Source organism: Vulpes lagopus, chromosome 13, assembly GCF_018345385.1.
Source record: "Vulpes lagopus strain Blue_001 chromosome 13, ASM1834538v1, whole genome shotgun sequence".
NCBI classification, from domain to species: domain Eukaryota; kingdom Metazoa; phylum Chordata; class Mammalia; order Carnivora; family Canidae; genus Vulpes; species Vulpes lagopus.
The window spans coordinates 36,276,630-36,285,707 of record NC_054836.1 but is presented as its reverse complement, the minus strand read 5'-3'; the positions used below and the strand labels follow the sequence as shown (position 1 = coordinate 36,285,707).

The 9,078-nt window shown below is 39.3% G+C and overlaps 1 pseudogene; it reads right to left on the bottom strand.

Moving 5' to 3' along the window:
- Nucleotides 1-2,352: 2,352 nt before the first annotated feature.
- On the bottom strand, nt 2,353-4,489 carry LOC121474566 (annotated as a pseudogene).
- Between the last annotated feature and the right edge of the window lie 4,589 nt (nt 4,490-9,078).

The following is a 9,078-nucleotide window of genomic DNA, read 5'->3' as shown; positions in this document are numbered from 1 at the left end:
GTAAGGGAGTTATAAATGGATGAATGGATGTGCAAGAAGGCTACAGTCTGACCATCTTAAGCAGACTTAACCAGGACCTAATGAGACAATTATTTAGAATTTTGCCAATTTAAAGTTCTGGTCTTCCTGGAAGCTGAATCTAACAGAAGGAAAACTGCTAATTGTGATTAATGCTCTACTTAGGGTTTTGTATGAGAGAATGTGTTGGTGTGTGCATGTGTGTGTTGTCTTAAATAACACATGGTCTGGTATCTAAATCCTGTTGATTTTATGCTTTGTTGTCATGTAGAAATTCTTTAATCCATATGGGATAAAGTTATCCAAATAGTTGAATTCTTTGAAGATTTGAGGATTTATTTCTTTTTAGCTTAAAAATTGTGTATTAGACATTTTGAACCCAAAATGTGTTAATTACCCTGTCCCTGCCCTAATCAGTATAACCAGTATAATTTATTGGTGTCTTGGTTACTCAGCATTTTATTTATATTTTTATTATTTTTAAATAATTTTATTATTTAATTTATTTTATAATTTATTTATTTTATAATTTATTATATAATAATATAATATAATATATAATAATATAATTATAATTATTAATATAATTTATAATTTATTTAATATAATTTATAATTTTATTATTTAATTATTATTTAATTATTTATTTGAGAGAGAAAGAGAGCACATGCAAAGTGGGGTGAGGGGCAGCGGGGGAGAGGGAGAGAAGCAGACTCCTTGCTCAAGACCCTGAGATCATGATTTGAGCTGAAATCAAGAAGAGTCAGATGCTTAACTGACTGAGCCACCCAGGTACCCTTCCTTTGCCCATTTTTTAAAAATTTTTTTTTTAATTTATGATAGTCACAGAGAGATAGAGAGAGAGGCAGAGACACAGGCAGAGGGAGAAGCAGGCTCCATGCACCGGGAGCCTGACGTGGGATTCGATCCCGGGTCTCCAGGATCGCGCCCTGGGCCAAAGGCAGGCGCCAAACCGCTGCGCCACCCAGGGATCCCTCCTTTGCCCATTTTTAAATTGGATTATGCATTTTTTGTTGTCATTGAGTTGTAGGAGTTTGTTTTACTGTATCCTATTTTAAAATAACTCTATTTCATGTAAAAAGAAAAGAATGAGAACTTTAGGGTTATGATAGCAGCCTTAATACATTCACCACATCGATTTATTTTTTCTCCCTCCTAAAACCTCATTAGATCTAACATAAAGGTATTTAAACGTAGTCATAAACCCACAAGGGCAAGAAGAACAGGGAGAGGGAAAGCAACAATCATATTTCAGAAGCTAGAAAGCAGGTAGATGAGTGGTAACTGAATGAATAACTCATGACAGTGGAACTTTGAGCTGGAAGTGAGGAAAATTGATAAGATCCCAGGGCAGCCCAGGTGGCTCCATCGTTTAGCGCCACCTTCGGCCCAGGGCATGATCCTGGAGACCTGGGATGGAGTCCCACCTTGGGCTTCCTGCATGGAGCCTGCTTCTCCCTCTGCCTGTGTCTCTACCTCTCTCTTTCTCTCTCTCTCTCTCTCTCTCTCTCTCTTTGTTTCTCATGTGTAAATAAATAAAATCTTAAAAAAAAAAAAAAAAGATCCCTGAGGTACACAGGTGTTAACTGGCAGCACTGAGAAGCCTCTCGCTCTAGGAGTTGTGGAGGAGTGGGTAAGAGCTATTTGAAAAGTTGCATTCTCTCTTCCACTCCATGCTGCTTGGCATCTGCCCACCCCACCCTAGCAGGAGCTTAGAGGTTAAGGGATCTGCAGAAAGATCATTTTAAATGACGAATTCACATCAATGACAATGTGTGGCTGAGCCTGACTAATGAGCCAATGTGGTGTGTTTCTTAAGAGTGATTCCATCAAAGTCTGGTGCTTCCTGTTCACCTTAGCAAGACCTTTCTAGTCTTTACAAACTGACATACAGAAAAAAGACAAACCTGCCTCAGGTAAGGGGAATCCTCTTGTCAACCCACACATGCTCCTGTTTATGTGGAATATCTCTGGGAGAATGTATAAGAAGTTGGCATTCGGTGGATGCCTCTGGGTGGGGGGAATTCATGACTTCGGGCCTGATCTGAGAGAGGCTTTTCACTTTTCACCCTTTTGTGTCTTGAATTTTGTACCATGTGCTTGTGTTACTTTTCAAAAAAAAAAAAAAGGTATAAAATAAAATACTTCCCTCTAGCCCTAAAATAATGCATACAAAAGAAATCAGATAATTTAAAATTGTCATTTGTTATGTGGCCCAAGGTAAGCTTTCAATAAATATTTGTCGAGTAAATGAATACAACAGAGAAAATATATTCCTCACTCCCATTCCTCAGAGGTAACCATGGTGATGACTTGTTGTATGGCCTTTTATTTTTTTTTATTTTATTTTTTTTAACATTTTTAACATTTATTGAGGATTCTTGCCCAAATCTGTCCATATCCTAATGGTTACAAACTTTCTAACTCTACTACTCCTTCCAGTACATTAGAGGGGGAAAAAATTTTCATAATCTCCAAATCCACAACAATAAAACAATGTTGGAATCTGCCATAAGAACACAAGTGAAAAAAAATATTTTCTAAGAACCACAGGACTATAAATCTAGGAAGGACACAAAAAATTCTAAATGAATCAAACTCATCAAATTATATACATTAAATGTATAGCTTTTTTTTTTAAAGTTACTCATACTTCATTGAGTGGTTTTAAAAAAGAATCATACCAAAGAAATTCATGATTTTTAGCTTAATCCTGAGTTAATATTAAGAATTTGCCCACAAAAAAAAAAAAAAAAGAATTTGCCCACAATGCATATGGCCTCCTATATACAATAGATGATTTTATATACAATTTAAAAAATCTAATACATTATGAATTTATGATTCAGAAGTACCCTTAAATATTTTTAAGCAGGAGAAACACACAAGGTAGTTACAAGTAGAAATAATACCCGCAAAGTGTTCCATATGATTATCCCAGAGACATACCATAGAGGTCTCAGGTTATTAAGAAAACATCAAAAAATGTTTTCTATATTAAGAGTATGCTTTTGGGAGTGGGAAAGAATAACAGCTTTCCCTTTGGTTTAAAATACTCAACAGCCTGAAGTCACGAACCTAAGAGGGTGTAGCCGTCTCTGGAGGAGTTGGAATTGCAGAGAAATCCAGCGTGGAAGCACACCTGTACTTTCCACTCCACCTCCCACCCCCAAATCCTCTGCCAGGCGGGGCTCAGGTTCCCACTTTAAAAGAAGTTAAGGTCACTTCTATTTCAGAAGGGCAAACGTTTGTTATTATGAATGACTTTTTATTCTTATTAAGTAGAATGAATGGTAATTTCTGAAATGCTCTTCCAATTTAAAATCTAAGAGCTCCTGCTTCTCAACCCATGAAGCCACAGGCCCCATGGAGGTTGGAGGGTAACATCTGCAATGCACTAGCCTGTGTCCCTGTAAGCAGGAAGCATGGAGGGTGTGAGCAGCCTACAGTCCGGCCATCAGTGTCACCACGGAGTTGATTGTAGTTCTCTTTGTACCATTGGTTGTAATCACAGCTGTGTCCCTTTTCCTGCTATCGAAAGCTCATTGGAGGCTTTTCATTAACACCTTATTCCTGCGAACACATTTGGGGCACAGCATATTGTCCTCCAGCTGTGGGGGTGGAAAGTTACAAGCGGGGAGCAAGAAGAGGGCGCATACTCTCCCCCGCTTTTCAGGCACCCAGGCTTGTCCTGCATGAAATTGCAGGTGAACCCAACCTTCTGTGTCTGCAGGCATACTTCTCCCATGGACCACACACCACTTGGCACCGTGGGCCTCCTGTGGCGATGCCACTGTCTCCATCTTCCCAGCCCTGGCTGCAATTCTGGACCAGGAGGCAAACACGGAATCTGGGGCCGAAGTGGTCACAACAACAGTATTGACCCCCTCCAGGAGAGCATCAGACCCCTCAGGGGGAGCAGCCACTTCAGGAGAGTAGGTTCCATCAGAAGGTATCTTCGTTCCAGGACTTTCCAGAGATATTTCCCCCTTGTCCATCATCAACCTTCTTGTGTCTGAGTGAGAATCTTGGCCTCCTCTGCGGTGACAGGAATGTTCGTCTTTTGATCTGGGTAAGCATATTCGCAGATTCGCTTATATACATCTAATTTCTGGCCTTTGGTGCTCAGCTTGAGTTCTTGGCACCAGGCCCGCAGGATGTCTCGGTGAAGCAAGTTGGCCGGTGGCAGTTTCGAAGGTAATGGAGGAACTGGGATTTTCTTCCGAATTCTTACTCTTGTACTCTCTTGTGCCGTTTTTTCTGAACAGGAAGCTTTGCCTTCTTTCATAGATCTCTTCCGTTTGGTCCCACTTGCTGAGGTTCCTGGTAACTTTGGTTCACCATACGCCTGCTGTTTCTCTTTGGCTTCTTCGGATACAGGTTGGGATTGGCCAGCCAGGTAGTCTTCCCCCGACTTCGTGGAGCCCTTTTTGCCTTTTGCTTTCTCCATATCCAAAGAGAAGTCAAGGTTGACAAAAAGTCTTCTGTATGGCCTTTTAAACTTTTTTTTTTTTCTCTAAATATCTGAGCATACACATTTTAAACAAAAATGGCATCATGCAATACATATTATTCTGCAATTTCATTTTTTCTCTTACTCTTATTTGATACATTTGGCCAGGTGAGAATACATAGAGCTATCCTACTCTATATTGATGATACAAGATTTCATTGAATAGCTGCCCTGTAGTCTATTTAGTATTCCCCTAATTGGTAGATATTTGTGCTATGGTAAAGAATGTTGTAGTGAGCGACTTTCTCTAAATATATATCTTTGAAAACGTACGCAGATATTACTGAAGAATTTTATGGCAATAGATTCATCAATAACTAATATCCCAGTGTTAAATGTAGATAGCTGTTGCTAAATTGCTCTTTTAAAAGGTTATATAATTTTTTTTTGCTAAAAAATAACATTAAAGGTATGTGAATTTTTTCATTTATAATTTCTTTCTTTTTTGGGGGGTGGGTGAGGAGAGTGGTGGGGGCTGGAGGGGCAGTGGGAGAGGAGAGAGAGACTCTTAAGCAGGCTCCGTGCTGGGCATGGGGCTCAGTCTCAGGACCCTGAGATCATGACATGAGCTAAAATCAAGAGTTGGACACTTAACTGACTGAATCACTCAGGTGTACCCCCCCTTTATTTTTTGTTTATAATTTCTTAAGAGTTTCTTTCTTTCTTTTTCTTTTTTTTAGGAATGAATGTTAAATTTTATCAAAAGTCCTTCTTGGAATCTATGATATTTCTTTAACCTATTAATGCAAAGTGTTTAATTGATAGGCTTCTTAATATTTCATCTTTGCATTCCTGGAATAAATGCTACTTATTTATAATGCATTATTACATTTGATAATCAGCTAAATTTATTTTGTTAAGGTTTAATCTTTATTCTTAAGTGAAAATGCATTTTTCTCTTTTATTCTTTGTCAAGCTTTGTTATCAAGATTATACTAGCCTCCATATTTTTCTGTTTTTTGAAACAAGTTAAATAACTTAGGAACTATGTGTTCTTTCAGTTTAGATAAAAGAACTTTCCTTTAAGACTATCTAGACTTGGTGTATTTCAAGACACATGTCTTTAACATTACCTCTTAAAACTATTAAGTGGTTATTGAGCTGTTCTCCTCCTTTTTTCAAGTTATTTTGGTCATGTGTGATTTCCTGAAATAGAATCCATTTAATCAATAAAAACATCATTGGCCTGAAGTTGTAGATGACATGTTTTCTTACAAGTTTTTTTTTTTTTTTAATATTTTTAAATTTATTTGAGAGTGAGAGAACATGAGCAGGGGTAGGGGAGAGGGAGAAGCAGACTCCTCATTGAGCAGGGAGCCCTCACTCAGGGCTCATTCCCAGGGCCCTGAAATCATGACCTGAGCTGAAGGCCATTGCTTAACTGACTGAGCCACCTGAGCACCACCACACTCCCCCCCCTTTTGTTTTTGTTTTTGTTTTTTTAATTTTTAAATCCTTGAAACTAGGTTGATGTTTACATTCTCAGCACTGTGTACATGCATGTGTATGTATGTGTGCATGTTTTCTCTTTCTTATTCTATCTTGCCAGAGATTTATTTACTCATTTATGTCTTTACAGAACTATCTCTTCTAGTACTATTAGTGCTAGAATTGTAGGGTTTTCTCTACCTTTTTGATTAATTTATGATTTCAGAAAAAAAGTTCCTATATAAAAAAATTTATTTTTTCTAACTTCTTTTTTAAAAAATTTTTTTTTAATTTATTATTTATGATAGTCACAGAGAGAGAGAGAGAGAGGCAGAGACACAGGCGGAGGGAGAAGCAGGCTCCATGCACCGGGAGCCTGATGTGGGATTCGATCCCGGGTCTCCAGGATCGCGCCCTGAGCCAAAGGCAGGCGCCAAACCGCTGCGCCACCCAGGGATCCCTATTTTTTCTAACTTCTTAAGTTGAATGCTTGTTTTTAAATATTTCTTTGAAATAAAGGTTTTCAGGTTAAGAATGTTTTTATTAGAATGCTCCTAAACGAAATACAAATCAAAACCACAATGAGATACCACCTCATACCAGTGAGAATGGTGAAAATTAACAAAACAGGAAACAACAAATGTTGGAGAGAATGTGGAGAAAGGAGAACTTTCTTGCACTATTGGTGAGAATGTGAACTGATGCAGCCACTCTGGAAAACTGTGTGGAGGTTCCTCAAAGAGTTAAAAATAGAACTGCCCTACCACCCAGCAATTGCACTGCTGGGGATTTACCCTAAAGATACAGATGCAATGAAATGCCGGGACACCTGCACCCCAATGTTTATAGCAGCAATGTCCACAATAGCCAAACTGTGGAAGGAGCCTCGGTGTCCATCGAAGGATGAATGGATAAAGAAGATGTGGTCTATGTATACAATGGAATATTACTCAGGTATTAAAAATGACAAATACCCATCATTTGCTTCAACGTGGATGGACCTGGAGGGTATTATGCTGAGTGAAGTAAGTCAGTTGGAGAAGGACAAACATTATATGGTCTCATTCATTTGGGGAATATAAAAATAGTGAAAGGGAATGAAGGGAAAGGAGAGAAAATGAGTGGGAAATATCAGAGAGGGTGACAGAACTTGAGAGACTCCTAATCTGGGAAATGAACAAGGGGTGGTGGAAAGGGAGGTGGGTGGGGAGTGGGGGTGACTGGGTGACGGGCACTGAGGGGGGCACTTGACAGGATGAACACTGGGTGATATGCTATATGTTGGCAAATTGAACTCCAATAAAAAAAATTAAAACAACAAAAAAGAATGCTCCTAAACCTCTCCATTGCTAAGTACAGTATCATTTCTCAGACAGGTTCCTGCTAGACCTCCAAGCAGCTCCTGGCTCAGCTGATCAGTCCTTCCCTTTAGAAACATGTTCTTCTCATGGCTTCTATGCATCACTGTGTTTTCATCCTGCAACACTGGCTGCTCCATCTCAGTTTCTGCTGGTTCCTTCTTTTCTCCTTAGTGATACTTAGTGTTGGAGAGCCCTGAAGTCCAGCTCTTTGTTTTCTTTCTCTATTGGTGATCTGTTCCATCCTCATGGCTTTGCTCACCATCTGTAGGACTTAAAATGCTCATATGTATGTATTCTGGTTTTCTTTCTTTTTTTTAAGATTTTTTATTTATTTATTCATAGACACACACACACACACACACACACACAGAGAAAGAGAGAGAGAGAGAGAGAGAGAGAGGCAGAGACACAGGCAGAGGGAGAAGCAGGCATCATACAGAGAGCCTGACGTGGGACTCAATCCAGGGTCTCCAGGATCACGCCCTGGGCTGCAGGCGGCGCTAAAACGCTGTGCCACAGGGGCTTCCCGTATTCTGGTTTTCTATATTGAAATACAGAGTACATACCACTTAGCTCTATGGTATCCCCAGAGGGGTATCTAATGGGCATTTCAGATTTATCATGTTCAACACCAGACTCCTGATCTTTCCCTGAAAATTATTTTTCCTGTAGGTTTCCCATCTCATTCAGTGGCAACCTCATCCTTCCAACTGCACATATATATTTCATTTCTGTGTTTGTAACTTTCTGAGCCAGTTGTAATATAGTTTTGGAGCATGAATGGTACTAGGAATGTAGGTTATCTTAGACTGCTGATTTGTGCTCCAGTTCCTAGCTGGGGCAGCAGGAATAAAGCAAGGCTTCCATATATCATGTTTCAAGTGCCCTTGCTGAGGTTGGGGCACTGCACTTAATAAGTCTGTCTCTCTCTTTGTATATATAAAATATCATATTTATATTTCTGTAAAATGACATGAAAACTGTAGGAAATTTTATTTTTGAGATGGATCTGTGGAGTGAAAGCTGTGTCTCTCCCTGAAATAAATACCATGTTAAGTCTTCACACCTGGCTAGTTCAGTGTGATCTCTGGATGTGCTGGATGACAGAGCCCTCCACCAGCCCCTAGAGGGTAATTCTGAGTGTGCCAATCCTGTTTAACTGCTTAATGGCCACATGGGCCATGGGGAGTTGGAAAAGCTGACAAAAGCCTCCATGGTTGTAAATTTTTGTATCTTTTATAACAATGTAGGCTTTGCTAAGTTTTTGCGAACAATAACATTATTCTAATTTCTAACATCAAGAATGAAGATTTTTAACTTTAAAAAAAAACAAGAAAAGAATTTAGATGGGGTTTTCAGGTGATAGAGTGGCATTTTCTCTGAAGGCAGCTATAATTCTTCCTCAGTCATGGGAGTAGTTAATCCTATGGCAGGAAAAGAGGTGACCTTGGAACAAGAAGAAAGTCAGAGAATTCTAGCGCTGAGGCTTACTAGCCGTGGGGCCTAGGCTTGAGGTCCAGCTTCACCACTGACAAGCTGTGTGGCCTTGGGCAAGTTACTGACCTTGAAGTTTCAGTTTCTCTCACCATGAGTGGTAATATTTACCTCATAGAGTGCTTGAAAGACTAAAGTAAGCATGAGAAATGCTTAGCATGGTGCTGGACTTTAGAATGAGCCCTCAGGAAGCATATCTGTTATCATTAATCATTAATGGAGTGTATATTGTCTTTAGCTTCC